This window comes from Pinus tabuliformis, chromosome 7 (assembly GCF_031772625.1).
Source record: "Pinus tabuliformis cultivar Carrire ecotype Pingquan chromosome 7, CPIR1, whole genome shotgun sequence".
Lineage (NCBI taxonomy): Eukaryota > Viridiplantae > Streptophyta > Pinopsida > Pinales > Pinaceae > Pinus > Pinus tabuliformis.
In genome coordinates, this window is record NC_142293.1 from 516,347,031 (window position 1) to 516,364,087 (window position 17,057).

Here is a 17,057-nt window from a genome sequence, read left to right on the forward strand (position 1 = left end):
AGGAATCATGTCCTCCAATACCCTGTGAGGACTCCTATTCTAAACATACACAATTGTATTGCAAGCCTCTGCCCACAAAAACATAGGCAACACTTGATCATAGATCATAACCCTTTCTACCTCTAGGATGGTCCCATTTTTCCTCTCGGAAACCCCATTCTGCTAAGGGTTGTAAGGTACTATGGGCTCCTTTTCTATTCTTTCCTTCTTGCAGAAGTCTAGGAACTCATTGGAGGTGTACCTGCCCCCATTATCTTATCTCAGCATCTTAATCTTCCTTCCTAACTGGTTCTCCACAAGAGCCTTGAACTTCTGAAACCGATCGAAGACCTCATCCTTGATCTTCATGAAGTAGATCCAAGTATTCTTGGAATAATCATCTATGAACATCACAAAATATAAGCACAAACATAGGACTACATATATCAAAATGCACCATGTTAGCTCTCTATAATTTTCCCTAGGCTAAGGAGGGAAATTCAAAGGTAATCACAAAACCACTTGTAAGCTAGAATCTAACCCTTCTAGCTTTAGAGAGGGCTCTCTTTGTCTAGGATGTTCAATTACTCAAATGTTAGGCTAGGTATAGTGCTCAGTAGGGTATGATTTTCAAAGATTTGCTAGTAGGAAAGGAGACAGATCCATTGGGCATGGAGTCATGTCTAGTTGATTATGTTTCCAGTGATGAAATGAAGAGAAAATGGAGCTTTTACAAGGGTGAGGTAGGTAGTCCTCTTTAGAGCTTTTTAATTTGAATTCGTCGCAGGAGAGTGAGTTGTAGAAAAATGGAAAATGACAAAAGAGCATCAAGCATCAAGATGAATTCTAACTATCATTTTAGCAGAAAACATAGATGTCTAGTAAACTGAAGCAGAGCACTGTTTGGAGTGAATTTTGAATCAAATATTTGTTTAACTAAACAAGAAAAAATACATTCAAAGCACGCTTGTCATAGATAACAACTTACAAGGAAAGGAAGCACATCCCCAAAGCAAACTAACTCAAGAATCCCTGCAAATTCCACCTCTGTATTTCATTCATTGTAAAAATATCTCAAAATAAGTGCAGTACACAATGTCCTTTCTCCTGAACCTGACCAACCCTTTTTTCAATTACATTCATATCATAAATAGGCCAAAAAATGAGTCAGTTCCCACCTCCAGGGGTCGAATTCCTCATTAGGATTTCAGTTTCTAACTTTTGCAATGAAAATAGAACTGACTGCTAAAGACTAGGGATTGCTTAACTAGATCTTTTCTAAGCATTTTACATTAATTTCTCAACCCCAAATCGAGCTTGTGAGTCACTGAATGCTTTATTACAATTACTAAGACCATAAAAACAAATTACAGCAAGTTTTGACTAGGTTAACTCGTTCAAAAGGATGTATGTATGGAAGCGTAGCGTCGACACTGTGCAACTCCCTAATTCTCCAGAAATGCAAAAACGCAGCACTACATGGTTGTGATATCTCTGGTTGATTTTTGAGCTGCTTGGTGACTCAACATGTATGAACAAACCTGAACATGGATATTTTCCCCCTTGGAAGATTTCTTTTACCGCACAAAACCTCCAACTTTGACAAATTCTTCTATAGCTAAAAACGCAGCGTTAGTTTCAAAAGCGTAGCGTCGTCTTTTTTATGGTTTGAGTGACAGTGATGTTTTTGGACACGCTGCGCAAATCGGTGATGATGCTGACACTTCAATGATCATGCCGCATGCCCCTTTCAAGCCTCCTTTTGACAAAAATACAAAACATGCATTTCCACACCAAAATCCCTAACTCTAACCCTAATGCTAGCTAGGGCACAAAATGCTATGACAACTACTTCAAAAATCACTTCAAAGTTCAGACTAAATGTAGTTGCAAGAGGAACTTTATGCAAAACATTATCACCTGGAACTCCAACCCCATAAACAAGCATATTGTAGGCCAAAAGTCAAAAAACCAAAACTATGTTATTTCACCCCTTCCAACATTTAAACATTGGTTGCCTCAACTAATAGGTCTAATTCGCCTCTATCTTTCTCCTCCATCTCCCTTAACTGTTGTTTGGTGGCTCTTAATCATTTCCTCATAGATACATTTCTCCAGCATACATTTTTCATTTGCCTGTGTAGTGGAAGGGATCTGCTCAACATGTATTTGGCATTGTCCATGGCTGGCTGATAGATGTCCAAAAGATCACTCATTTGTTTCCTGGCCATTTCATCCTATTGCTTGAGCTTAGAAATCTCCCTGTGAGCCTCCTTCAATTTCATTCTCAACCTATTGAAGGTGTGCTTCCCCTCATCTATCTCAGTCCTCTCTTCTTGCATTGTCTTCTCTTCTTCGATTTGTAGCTTCCTAGATGAGGATCTAGTAACCCTAGCTGCTGGAAATTCTGCCTTCTTAACATCCTCTTTCATTACCTTTTCTTTGTCCTTGGATTTGGCAATTGTTGGTGTATCTTTAACCACTGGCACAACTTGACTAGGTTCAAGCGTTTTTTCTAGAATGGCTTTCTTTAATTCCCTATTTCTTGCTGCCACTGTGCAATAACCATATGGGCCTTCTTCAACTGTTCTTGCAATTGAGCAATCTCTTTGACTTTATCATCAACAACTTCATCTTCTGGTATGGTCTCCATGGTTTCAAATGTCTGCTCCAAGGGCAGCGTTTTTGCAATAGACCTAGTGACAGGCATTTTAGGGACATCCACTACCTCTAGACAAAATTATAGCTTCTTGCCTTTCTTCTTCCATGTTGATTGCACTGTAGCTGAAGGCCTCTTTACTGAACTCCCAGTTAGGGATTGAATGTCTTTTACCACTACTGAGGGTGTTTCTTTCTTGCTCAAGGAACTAGTTAGCACATCATCCACCAGGTTTGAAGAATCAACGAATGATTTCCATGATTGATTTCTTTTATTCAGCTCCTCCAATACCAACAACTGTTAATTTTAGTTACGTTCTATGCTTAGAGCAATTTATTTCAATTTTCACAGTTAGTTCAATATCTTTTCCAAATTAGCAATCACATCAGCATTAAAGTAAACTGCAGATAGAACATAAACATAAATCGCAGAAGACAAGCCAAGACAAGAGGACACAAGATGTGGCACTAGCCAGGGACAAACCCCAATGTGGGGAAACCCTTGATCAATTCTTCTTATATGTTCTTCAATAGTTCAGTAGAGAGAGAGAGAGAGAGAGAGAGAGAGAGAGAGAGAGATAGTACGTTTGCAACAAAAGTCAACACTTTGGCTTATCTAGATAAGAGCATAGATTCTCTCTAAGAAGATGATACATGAGATCAGTGGAAGGAAGATTATTAAGATAGTTTGTGACACCTTTGGAGCAGAGTTACAGTAAAGAGAAGTCTTGGTGAAGTATTGAATAAACCTTATTATAACTGTTGTAACAGAATTGCAGCATTGTTTGATGAGGTCCATGGAGTAGCTCTAATGAAGTATCTTGAAGGTTTATTGAAAATATTTTATTGAAGGATCCTTGAAGTCTCGTTGAAACAACTTCTTAAGAGCATTAATGACTTAATAATCTTCAAGCATCTATAGTATTGTTGGAGGTCTCTTGAAATCCAGTGTGTACATTTTGGGAAGACTTGTTGATAGATGCAAACTTGAGAAAACTATTGAAGACATCTCATGGGACAACTGATTGAAGACATCTTGAGGCATCACCAAGCATTAATTGAAGTCTTGGAGACACCCTTGGAAATCATGATGCATTGAAAATATCATGAGGTGACCTTGAAGAAATTTTGTTTGGGTAACATGAAGAGCAATGGTGACACTTTCATGTGAAGAACAAGGTTGTCATTGATGACATGATGTGGAGACTAAGTGAAGGCATTGCTGAAGATTGATAGGGTTCGGTGAGGAAGACATTGGGAGCCGTGAAGTACAACTAAACACATCTTGATGAAGTAAAGCAAGGGTTGGATCCCAAGAAGTTGGAGCCTCGAAAAGACAAGGTTGGTGCCTTTGAGGATAGGGTTGGAGCCCTAGAGGATTCATGTCCTCAAGAAACCAGGTTGGAACCTGTAGCAGAGAAGGGTTGGTGCCCTAGGGGTTGGAGCCTCTAAATGCAAGGTTGGTGCCCTAGAGGTCGGAGCCTCACAAAAGTCCAAGTTGGTGCTTGGCAACAGGTTGGAGCCTCGGAGATTAAAGATTCGTGTCTTCATCTAGGGTTGGAGCCCTTTATACATTCTACATAATTTATTGTAAATTAGAAATTAATAAAAGCATTTAATCTTATTGTTCATTTTGTGTTCTAAATATAAGTCATCTAACTGGTAAAAATAACAATTGCAAAGAAATATTGATTCACCCCCCTCTTAGTATTTCCAACAGATTGTTTTGAATTTTATAATCCAATCGTTGAATGGTTGGAGCAATGTTACCTGGAAAACTTGGTTGCAAATAACGAGTTTCGATCTTTTCTCATGCTTGCTTAGGAAGCCAGTACAGATGAAGATGCATTCGCAAGAAGCTTCCGAGATTTGTTTGATTATGGTTTTCATCAAAAAGGTGAGATTGAAAGTTGTTTAGAAATAGTGGCTATGAAATATCTTTCTACTGACAAGTAAGACCTTCAATTTGTAGTGCAAATTATTCAAGCTCTTATTTTTTGTTAAAATTGGCAACTAGCACCAAACTCCATGTGGGTCATCTTATTTATGGCAACTGATATTTTTCTTGGATCCCTCTCATCGAGAGGTGTAAGATTGATCTAAAGATCATCCGATTCCAATAAGTATTCATGAAGTTATGAATTTATTTGTGTTATAAGACAATTCGTCAAGGTCGGCCAACAACCAAATAAACCCCACATGTGCTCAACATTTTAGTATAAAAAGAGATGACTTGAGAGTCATTTCACACACACTTCTATCTTGATTTCTCTCCAAGAGTCATTTCACACACACTTCTATCTTGATTTCTCTCCACTTGTCTTGGGTTTTAGTGGAAGAGAAATCTAGGAGTGGAAGCCCTAGACGTTGGGGGAAAAGAGGCTACCCTAGCCGCAGCAAAGAAGGAAGGCCAGCGAAGCAATGGAAGGGTTCTATGCGTTGACCTAAAGGAGCTCAATGAAGGCATCCCTAAATGCTCCTAAGGCAGCCCTAAACGTTGTCCTAAAGGCAGCCCTAACGCAGTCCAAGAAGGCAGCCCTAACGCTATCTTAAAGGCAACCCTAAATATTGTCCTAAAGGCAGCCCTAACGCAATCCAAGAAGGTAGCCCTAACCTACGCTATCTCAAGGGTATCCTAGCTGCTATTAAGATGAAGATAGACGTTTTCCTAAACATACCAATGGTGCCCTAGCCACAGGCAAATGGTGCCCTAGCCGCAGGCATATGGTGCCCTAGACGCAGGCCTAATGCGGCTGAAAGGGAGGACCGTTTTAAGGCCTAAAACAAGGCACTGAGCTGTTGAAAGGAGGCTGAGGGTAGAAAGGTTGTTTGGGGCAGCAAAAAGGTGGGTTGTAGTTGACAGCATGGGACTGTGGTAGGTCGCAGTCCTAACCACCTCAAAACAGGGACAGCGTGGAGAGTTTGCGGGCTCAAACATGCCCAGGACAACTGTGCTAGTAAATGGGACAGTTGGGCTACATGGTGCTGCTAAGATACATAGGACAGCAAGTACATAGTGCTGCAATGTTTCATGGTGGATACATAGGACAGCAAACATAGTGCTGCAATGTTTCATGGTGGATACATAGGACAGAAATGTACATGGTGCTGCAATGTTTCATGGTAGATACATAGGACAGCAAGTACATAGTGCTGCAATGTTTCATGGTGGATACATAGGACAGAAATGTACATGGTGCTGCAATGATTCATGGTAGATACATAGAACAGCAAGTACATAGTGCTACAATGTTTCATGGTGGATACATAGGACAGCAAGTACATAGTGCTGCAATGGTTCATGGTGGATACACGGGACAGCCATGACATTGTGCAGCAGTGGCACAACGGGACAGCCATGACATAGTGCAGCAGTGGCACAATGGGACAGCCATGACATAGTGCAGCAGTGGCACAATGGGACAGCAAGCATGTGCAGCATGGTGCTGCACGATGAGGTGCAGCATGATGACGAGATGCAGCACAATGATAGGTGAAGGAGTCACCTTGGAGAATCAGTTGAAGTAGCATGTCTTCAACTGATCTCATGTATCATCTTGTTAGAAATGATCTATGCTCTTATCTAGATAAGTCAAAGTGTTGACTTCTACTGTAAATGTACTATCTCTTTCTCTCTCTTCGCTGAACTATTGAAAAAAATATATGAAGAATTGATCAAGGGTTTCCAACTTTCCCCACATTGGGGTTTGTCCCTAGCTAGCGCCACATATTGTGTCCTCTTGTCTTGGCTTGTCTTCAACGATTTATGTCTATGTTCTATCTGCAGTTTACTTTAATGCTGATGTGATTGCTAATCTGGAAAAGATATTGAGCTAACTGTGAAAATTTAAATAAATTGCTCTAAGCATAGAACATACCTAAACTTAACATGGAATCAAAGTTGGGGTGCAGACAATGCCCAAGCAAGAGTGAAAGAGCAATCACCGAAGACAGTTGGGAAAGGAAAAAAGGATCAATGGATTCCTCATCCCTCTTCAAATTCACCAAGGGTGAAATCGAAGCAGAGAATATTATCAGAATGGCGCAGCGTAAGCTTCTGATGGCCTACATAAAGATCACTTCATTGGGAAGTCCGGATCTAAGGGTGGAAAGAAAGGCAGATGCCTTGGTTGTAATAAGTTCGGCCATTATGCAAAGGAGTGTCCGAGGTAGGGACACATCACTTGATGATGATAACAATCATTCCAGGGACATCTTCAATGATCAGAGGAATGACAGGTAATGCAGGTCATCAAGGAAACGGCCGACTCTTCAGAGAAAGCAAGGAACCCCAGGTATGAAGAATCAAATGTTGTTTTTGATAAGATAAAGAAGCATTATCTTGTATTGGCCCTCTCCTTCAGATTCTTTGGGAATCTGGCTTATTGATTGTAGTGCTCCAAAGCACTTCAACAGATAGAAGGGTGCTCTCTCTAATTTGGTAGAGATGGAAACAATCGTGAGATTATACTTGGAGCCGATGCCACCTATCCCGGAAAGGGTGTAGGAAATATTACCCCTCAATTGAATGAGGGTAACTTGATTCATTTAAGAAAAATCTTTTTATGTACCTGATCGCAAGAAGAACCTAGTGTCCATTTCTGCAATGGAAATCAAAGGTTTCAGGATGGCATTCATCGATGGAAAGGTACGTGTTTGAAAATAGAATTTTCAAAGATGCTTTTGAGTTCAAGGTTGACAATTTATATCAAGTTACAGGATGGTCCATTGGGGACCATGTCAGTAGACACATCTCATCTATAGCACCGAAGGTCTACTTATTATGGGACCCTACCCGATGTGAGTCAAATGGTGACAGGGATGCCTGAATTCAAGAAGAGCATGAAGGTACATGTCTAAGATGTACCGAAGGAAAATCTTATAAGGGGACCATTCCCCTGATGTAGCAGGTCCATAGGTTTGGAACAACCCAAGGGGTTTGAGATTCATGATCGGGAATCTCATGTATGCAGGTGGAAGAAAGCCCTCTATGGCTTGAAGCCAAACACCCTGGGCGTAGTATAAGAGGATTGATAGCTATCTGATGAAGCTTAGATTCACTAGGAATGAAGCCAATCCAAACCATTGCTTGAAGGTTGTGGATGATAGACCTCTCATATCGGCACCTTGTAAGGACGACCTCTTTCTGACAGGTGCAGACCCTCTCATTTGCAGAAGTAAGAGGGCGTTGGATTCTGGATTTGGAATAGTGAACTACAAGCCCATGACTACCTCGATGGAGCTTAACTTTCAGAAGTTATATGGTAGTGATGCTGGACCAGATTTGGGAAATGCCTCTGAGTCTCATAAACTCATTAGCGTTGATATTCTTGGTGAATTTCTGTCCGGATACATGTTTTGCAGATAGCATGATGAGCTCATATATGGTTGAGCCTCACTGGATTGGTGCCAAGATTCTTCTGAGATATCTTTAGGGCACAATCTCTCATGGATTGAGATACACTTCTGATCCGATATTGAAAAAGGTATTACAGACTATGTGTGAAGTTGCCTATGTTACTTAGTGTAATGGATCGATAAGATTGCAAAAAACATAAACACTTAAACAATTATAAAACACAATCAAATACATCAACACAACCAAAATTGATAAAAGAGTTCACCAGACTTCCTGGCTATGTCTCCTGGTCCTTTAGCTTCCAATGCTGACCTCTTTATTATGTCTTCAAATAGTTGTTACAAGTGTGAGCTCAAAAACAGAGTCTTAACCATGAAAATGGATCTCACCACTATGTTCAGCTCGAATCTTCGAGTCGAAACGAGTATACACTCGATCGTGCTTGGTCACTCTGACCTCCAGACCCCCTGGAACGGTTCACAACACACTCTTTGTCAACCTTTTTGTGTTATGGTATTTATATACCACATACAGTTACAAACTGCAATAAACGTGGAATAATACGTTTGTAATAGAAATAGACTATAAACCAAAGGATCGGTGGGCACAAGGTGGACCCCGACCGTCCGACCTTTTCCCAACGCTGATCTCGAGAACAAACAATCTGACGGCTATCGCATCCTGCTCATCAACTACTCCAGACAATCTACACCGTCAATCTGTCCTAAGGGATCCGACAGCTGTTGCGCGATCTCACGCTCCAACTAGCACATCTGCTAATTCTCCGAAGGCATGCGAGAAAGCAGTTTAAGGATGCTACGTGTCGACCGCTGAGTGAAATCGCGCAAATTTTTGGAAAACCATTTCCTACCTTGAAGGCACACGATAAACCACTTACCGCTTCCCTGCCGGCACTCAAAGGAGCTTAACTTCTTTTGCATAACTTTATCGCGTTCGTTTTCTAGGATAACCTGTCTGCATGTTTCGACGCGATATGCGTCGATCTCTTTTGATCGGACGATCTCCACTCTTGTTTGCAGATCTCCATCGCTTGTGGTAAGAACCAATCGCAAACTGCCACATCACCTTCCACGCTGACATCATCAAGAACCTGTGACTCTTTCCCGGGTTGCCACATGTCCTGCTGACGTAGGCATTGACTTTTTGGCCTAAATCTTTAATTGGCTCCAATTTCTTCATCCGAACTCAGAATTACACACTGTTTGCACCATTAACTTTGTATTAACAAACACTTCAACATGATTCCACTTTCACCTATATTTGAAGACTTTTTATCTGGAAGCTATGTTGAATCCATTTTGGATCACTCCTCCCCACTGGAAACTTTTGGTCCACCAAAAGTTGGTTTTTAGCTATCGAGTAAGTGAGGATAAAGTTCCTTCACTTTTCCAATCTCTATCCATCGTGCCTTACTTGGATTTGCACCTTTGAGTCCAACTCGAAGATACTCAACATTCCCCCATTGCAAAGTTCTTATCTTCCTATCAAGAACTGTGTCCTCCTATAACTCATTGAAATACTCAGGCAACAAATTCTTAATGGAAGGTAGTTGACCTTGTTCTTCGGGATCTTCAATCAATGAAGGTTCATACAACCTCAAGTTTTCAACATTTACGACTGAATATATTTGCACATAAGCTGGTAGATCTAGGCAGAAAGCATTTTCACCAATTTTATCAAGTATTTTGAAAGGACCATATCTAATTGGTTTCAAATTTTTACCTTCCCCTTGTAGTCTTTTTTTGTTGATGTACAACCAGACTTGATCACCAACTTGAAAACTATGCTCAACCCGATGCTTGTCATGTCGCGCTTTATACTTTACTTGGCTTCTTTCCAGCTATTCCTATACTGCTTGGTGAATTTCCTGGATTTGTTTAAGGAACTTGGTTGCTTTGGCCACATCACTGTGTCCATCAACTACTATGTCTTTACCAAAGACAAAATCTAAGGGAGACTATGGTATAAAACCAAAACAAGCCTCAAAAGGAAATCTCTGAGTAGAAGAATGTTTTGCATGGTTGTAAGCATGCTGCACATAACACAAATGCTCATCCCAAAGTTTGGGATGCTTGCTGCAATATCCTCGAAGCAACTGTATCACTGTCCTATTGACCACTTCTGTCTGACCATCTGTTTTTGGATGAAATGTCGTGCTCTTCTTTAACCTTGTGTCCATTAACTCCCATAGACTTGACCAAAATTTCCCAACAAATCAAGAATCTCGATCAGATACAATAGAAGTGGGTAACCCAAAATGAACCCATACATTTTGAAAGAACAACTTTGCAGTTTGTTCAGTTGTGACCTATTTATTACATGGTATCAAAATACACATCTTACTAAACCTATCCACAACTACATACAAATAATCATGACCCTTTCTAGACTTTGGCAATCCCCCAACAAAATCCATGGAAATACTTTCCCAAGGACAAGAAGGAATTGGAAGTGGAGTATACAAGCCTAATTTTCTATTACTTGGCTTGCTTGTAGCACACATAGTACATCTTTTAATATATCTAGAAAATGTCTCATTCATTCGTGGCCAATAACAGAACCTTTGTAATTGTGCAACTGTTTTACTTACACCAAAATGCCCTGATATGAGAGAAGTATGTGCTTCTCGAATTATGTTAACTCTTTCAGTTTGTGGAATGCATAACTTTCCCAAATGATATAAGAGTTTGTACTTTATGTAATAATCCAATTCTTCTACTTGCTTGCCATGACTTAAAGTTGCATATACATCCTTAAAATCTGTGTCTTGAGCATATTGTTCAATTTCACTTTCATGAATTATTGAATTATGCTCAAGTATTGTGGATGCATTTATAATTGGTCTTGATAACATGTCTACAACCTTATTATGTATGCCCTTCTTATATCTGATAACAAGATGAAATTGTTGCAGAAAACCCATCCACCTGTAATGTCTTGATTGTTACAATTTAGTTTGTGAGTGTAAATATTAAAGTGGTTGATGATCTGTGTGTATGACTATTTCTTTACCCATTATGTAATGTTTCCACTTTTTAACACTTTGAACTAATGCATACAATTCTTTATCATATGTAGGGTAGTTAACTACTGCTGATGTAAATGTCTCAGAATGAAAGCATATAGGCTTCCTGTGCTGCATCAACACTACCCCCATGGCATATTCACTTGCATCTATCTCGATCTCAAATGGATGTTGAAGATCTGGCAGTGCTAGTACTGGCGTTGTACTGATCCTTTCTTTCAATGTGTCGAAGGCTTTCTGTTGTTTGCCTCCCCACTGAAACACCTGTTTCACACTTGTCAAAGCATGTAAAGGAGTTATAATCAGAGAAAAGTTAGCAATAAACTTTCTCCAATATTGCATTGCCCCTAAGAAACTTCCAACTTCTGTTGCAGTATTGGGTTTTGGCCAGTTTACAATGACTTCAACCTTAGAGGGATCTATCTTCAATTCACCACCCCCTACAATATAACCCAAATAATTCAAAGATGTAATGCCAAATTCACATTTTGACAGTTCCATATAGAGATTTTCTCTTTTTAAAACATCTAAAATCTGCTTTACATGCTTTACATGTTCATCCCATGTCCTACTAAAAACAAGAATATCATCTAACTAGACTATTACAAAATCATCAATAAATGGTCTAAATACATCATTCATGACTCCCATAAACGTAGCAGGAGCATTAGCTAAACCAAAAGGCATAACCAACCATTCATAAAGTCCTTGCTTCGTCTTGAAAGCAGTTTTCCATACATCATGTTCTGCAACTCTGATCTGGTGGTAGCCGCTTCACAAGTCTAATTTCGAGAAGTAAACTGCATCTTTTAACTGATGTAATAAATCATCAATACGACGAAGAGGATAACGATTCTTTATTGTGATTTTATTTAGTGCTCTAAAGTCAATGCACATTCTCCACAAACCATCTTTCTTTCGCACCAACACAATAGGTGATCCACACGGTGATGTGCCTGGTCTAATAATGTTAAAATTCGCAACTAGGGACAAACTCCATGTGGGTCATCTTATTTATGGCAGCTAATATTTTTCTTGGATCCCTCTCATTGAGAGGTGTAGGATTGATCTAAAGATCATCTGATTCTGATAAGTATTCATTTATGAATTTATTTGCGTTATAAGACAATTCGTCAAGGTCGGCCAGCAACCAAATAAACCCCTCATGTGCTCAATGTTTTAGTATAAATAGAGGTGGCCTTCAAGTCATTTCAACACACTCAGGATCTCTTCCTCTCTCTACTTGTCTTTCGGTTTTAGTAGGAGGAGAGATCCTAAGGAATAATGTTTCCCTGATCCAGAGGGCAAAAAGCCGAAAAAACTTTAAAAGCAGGAACTGTCGGAAAAGCCGGAACTGTCGGAAAAACCAGAGATGCCAGAAAAGTCGAAACTGCCGAAAAAGCTAGAAAAGCCAGAACTGCCAGAAAAGCTGAAAGAGTCAAAACTGTCGAAAAAGCCGGAACTACCAAAGCCAGAACTGACGGAATTGCCGGAATTGCCGGAAAAACCGGAACTGCCAGAAAAGCAGGAACTACCAAAAAAGCCGGAAAAGCTGGAAAAGTCGAAAAAGCCGGAACTTCCGAAAAAGCCGAAACTGCAAGAAAAGCCCGAACTGTCGGGACTGTCGAAATTGCCAGGAACTGCCGAAACAGCCGAGAACAGCCGGAACTGCGAGAACTACCGAGAACTGTCGGGAACTACTGAAACAGCTGGAGCATCTGTCTCCGAAGGAGAGCGGCATGCAAGGGACAACTAACTAACATTGGGACAGTTGTATGGTATTTAGCAGCAAATACACCAAGCATTCAAAGTTATAGCTAGCATGCAAGGGACAACTAGCATGCAACAACAAGCATGCTAGGGACAACAAGCAAGCAAGGTGCAGCCAACACATAGGGCAGAATGGCAACATGGTGCAGCAATGGCACATAATGCAGTACAATGATGGGTACAATCATGATTAATGAAGCGTGATGAGATGCAGCATAGTGATGATGGGTGTAGCATGGTGCAGCGCGTGAGGTGCAGCATGCTAACGAAATGCAGCACAACGATAGGTGAAGGAATCACCTTGGAGAATTAATTGAAGCAGCATGTCTTCAACTGATCTCATGTATCACCTTCTTAGAGATGATCTATGCTCTTGTCTAGATAAGTCAAAGTGTTGACTTCTGTTGTAAATATACTATTTCTCTCTCTCTCTCTCTCTCTCTCTCTCTGTTGAACTATTAAAGAAAATATAAGAAGAATTGATCAAGGGTTTCCCCAGATTGGGGTTTTTCCCTAGCTAGTGCCACATCTTATGTCCTCTTGTCTTGGCTTGTCTTCTGCAATTTATGTTTATGTTCTATCTGCAGTTTACTTTAACACTGATGTGATTGCTAATCTAGAAAAGATATGGAGCTAACTGTGAAAATTGAAAAAAATTGCTCTAAGCATAGAACATACCTAAAATTAACATGGTATCAGAGCTGAGGTGAAGACAATGCCCAAGCAAGAGTGAAAGAGTAATCACCGAAGACAGTTGGGAAAGGACAAAAGGATCAGTGGATTCCTCATCCCTCTTCAAATTCACCAAGGGTGAAGTCGAAGCAGAGAATATTATCAGAATGGCGCAGCGGAATATGGCTTACCTAAAGATCACTTCATTGAAAGACCGAATCTCAAGGTGGAAGGAAAGGCAGATAACTAGTTCGGCCATTATGTGAAGGAGTGTCTGAATGGTAGGGACACATCACTTGATGATGATAACAATCATTCCAAGAACATCTTCAATGATCAAAGGAATGACAGGTAATGCAGGTCATCAAGCAAATGGTCGAGTCTTTAGAGAAAGCAAGGAACCCCAGGTATGAAGAATCAAATGTTGTTTGTGATAAGATAAAGAAGCGTTATCTTGTATTGCCCCTCTCCTTCAGATTCTTTGGGAATCTAGCTTATAGATTGTAGTGCTTCAAGGCACTTCATCGGATAGATGGGTGCACTCTCTAATTTTCTGGACATGGAAACAATCGTGGGATTATACTTGGAGACGATGCCACCTATCCTGGAAAGGGTGTAAGGAATGTTAACTCTCAATTCAATAAGGGTAACTCGATTCATTTACAGAATCTCTTTTATGTACCTGATCGCAAGAAGAACCTGATGTCCATCTCAAAAATGGAAGTCAAAGGTTTCAGGGTGGCATTCATCGATGGAAAGGATGGTCCATTGAGGATCATGTCAATTGACATATCGCATCTATAACACTAGAGGTCTACCTATGGGGCCCTACCTGATGTGAGTCAAATGGTGATAGGGATGTCTGAATTCAAGTAAAGCATGAAGGTACATGTCTGAGATGTACCAAAGGAAAATCTTATAAGGGGACCATTCCCCTCATGCAGCAAGTCCACAGATTTGGAACAACCCGAGGAGTTTGAGATTCATGATCGAGAATCTCATGTATACAGGTGGAAGAAAGCCCTCTATGGCTTGAAGCAAAACACGGCGGGCGTAGTATGAGAGGATTGATAGTTGTCTAATGAAGTTGAGATTCACTAGGAGTGAAACCGATCCAAACCATTACCTGAAGGTTGTGGATGATAGACCTCTCATACCAGCGCCTTAGGAGGACGACCTATTTCTGACAGGTGCGGACCCTCTCATTTGCAGAAGTAAGAGGGAGTTGGATTCCGGATGTGGAATGATAAATTGCAAGCCTGTGACTACCTCTTAACTTTCAGAAGTTATATGGTAGTGATGTCAGACCAGATATGGGAAATGCCTCTGAGTTTCATAACCTCATTCGCATTGATGTTCTTGGTGAACTTTCATCTGGACATATGTTTTTCAGTTAGCATGGTGAGCTCATATTTGGTTTAGCCTCACTGGATTGGTGCCAAGAATCTTTTGAGATATCTTTGGGGCACAATCTCTCATGGATTGAAATACACTGCCGGAAATATGAAACTACATGATTATTCGAATGTTGACTGGGCAAGCAGTGTGGAGGATCACTAGAGCACTTCTCAGTGCTGGTTCTCTTTGAATTTTGCTTCGATATCATGGATGAGTAGGAAGCAGAAGTCGATTGCTATAAGCACCACCGAGACCGAATACATAGCTACGAGTATGATCTCATGTGAAGCTGCATGGTTGTAGAAGCTCTTAAGTGATTTGTTTGTACACATGATGAATACCACTGTGATTCTTTGTGACAACCAAAGGGGGGATTCGATTATTAAGGAATCCCATATTCGATGATTGTTCCAGCAGATAGACACTAGATACTGCCTTATCTACTATATGGTAAGTCGATGAGCGAGGAGGTTCCATCGCATTGAGACTGATGTACATGTCACAAACATTTTGTCAAAGCCCCGGGGAAAGGTCAAATCTATGACTTTCCCAAACAACTTGGAGTCGTTGAGAGACCTTCTTATAAGCGTCCTGCATGTTACATGCATTGAGCTTTGGGAGCTCTGGGGGGCTTGGGGTACTTACTGGAGCAACATACAACCACAAGGCGACTCACCCTCCCCTGGTGGTGTGCTATGAATAGGATGATTAGTTCTCCTGTGGGCTGGGATGATTAGTTCTCATGTGGCAACTGTGGAACAGGATGATTAGTTCTCCTGTGAGCCAGGATGATTTTTTCTCCGTGGCGACTATGGAACAGGATGATTAGTTCTCCTGTGGGCCAGGATGATTTGTTCTCCTTGGCGACTGTGAAACAGAATGATTAGTTCTCCTCTGGGCCAGGATAATTAGTTCTCTGTGGCATCCACTGACAGGATGATTCATTCTCCTATGGACAAGATGATTAGTTCACCTGTCAAAGCATCCTACCCATGTAGTCTAGGACTCATGGGAAGTACCTCTCATCTGATCAATGAGGAGGGAAATGAGGATAGGGACCATAGTAGTACTATCGATGGACGCATTGCTATATCTATCGTACTCCCTATGCTAGGATGACCTCCATTGATCTGGGATCAATGAAACTGATTTGGGATCAGTACGAGTGGTTTGAGACACTCCCTTGTGATATTGATCTGGGATCAATAAAAATGACTTCGGGTCAGTAAGAGTGATGTTACACACTCTCTTCAGATAAAACTGACTTCGGGTCAATAGAGAATGGTATGAGACATTCTCGATCAATTCTTCTTCTTCATGATTTAGCAAGGTAGAGCAGAGCACAGCAGAGGAGCTTAGCAGAGCAGAGCATAGCTCAGCAAATCAGAGCAAAGCAGAGCAGTGCAGGGCACTAATAGCAGAGATAGTACAATCGGACATATGGATCAACCGATGGAGTTCTCCTTAGCTGAGATGGAGTGTTAAAATTGGCAACTAGGGCCAAACTCCATGTGGGTCATCTTATTTATGGCAGCTGATATTTTTCTTAGATCCCTCTCATCGATCTAAGAGGTGTAGGATTGATCTAAAGATCATTCAATTTCGATATGTATTCATGGAGTTGTGAATTTATTTGCATTATAAGACAATTCGTCAAGGTCGGCCAGCAACCAAATAAACCCCTCATGTGCTCAACATTTTAGTATAAATAGAGGTGGCCTTCAAGTCATTTCAACACACTTGGGATCTCTTCCTCTCTCTACTTGTCTTTGGGTTTTAGTAAGAGGAGAGATCCTAAGGAATAACGTTGCCCTGATCCAAAGGGCAGAAAGCCGAAAAAGCTGGAAAAGCAGGAACTGCCGAAAAAGCCGGAACTGTCGGAAAAGCCGAAACTGCCGGAAAAGCCGTAAAAGCCAAAACTACCGAAAAAGCTAGAAAAGCCGGAACTACAGGAAAAGCTGGAACTGCCGGAAAAGATGGAAATGCTGGAAATGCTAGAAAATCCGGAATTGCCGGAAAAGCCGGAACTGCCAGAAAATTCGGAACTGCTAGAAAAGCTGGAAAAGCTGGGAAAGCCAGAACTATCGGAACTGCCGGGACTACCGGGACTGTCAAAATTGTCGAGAATTGCCGGAACAGCCGGAACTGTCGTGAACTATCGAAACTGTCAGAGCA

At 40.9% G+C, this 17,057-nt stretch overlaps 1 protein-coding gene across 1 annotated transcript in view; it reads right to left on the minus strand.

Annotated features, from left to right (window-relative positions):
• ABC1 (ABC transporter 1) overlaps positions 1-17,057 on the minus strand; it is a 260,843-nt gene that overhangs the window by 18,252 nt on the left and 225,534 nt on the right. The window lies entirely within an intron of this gene.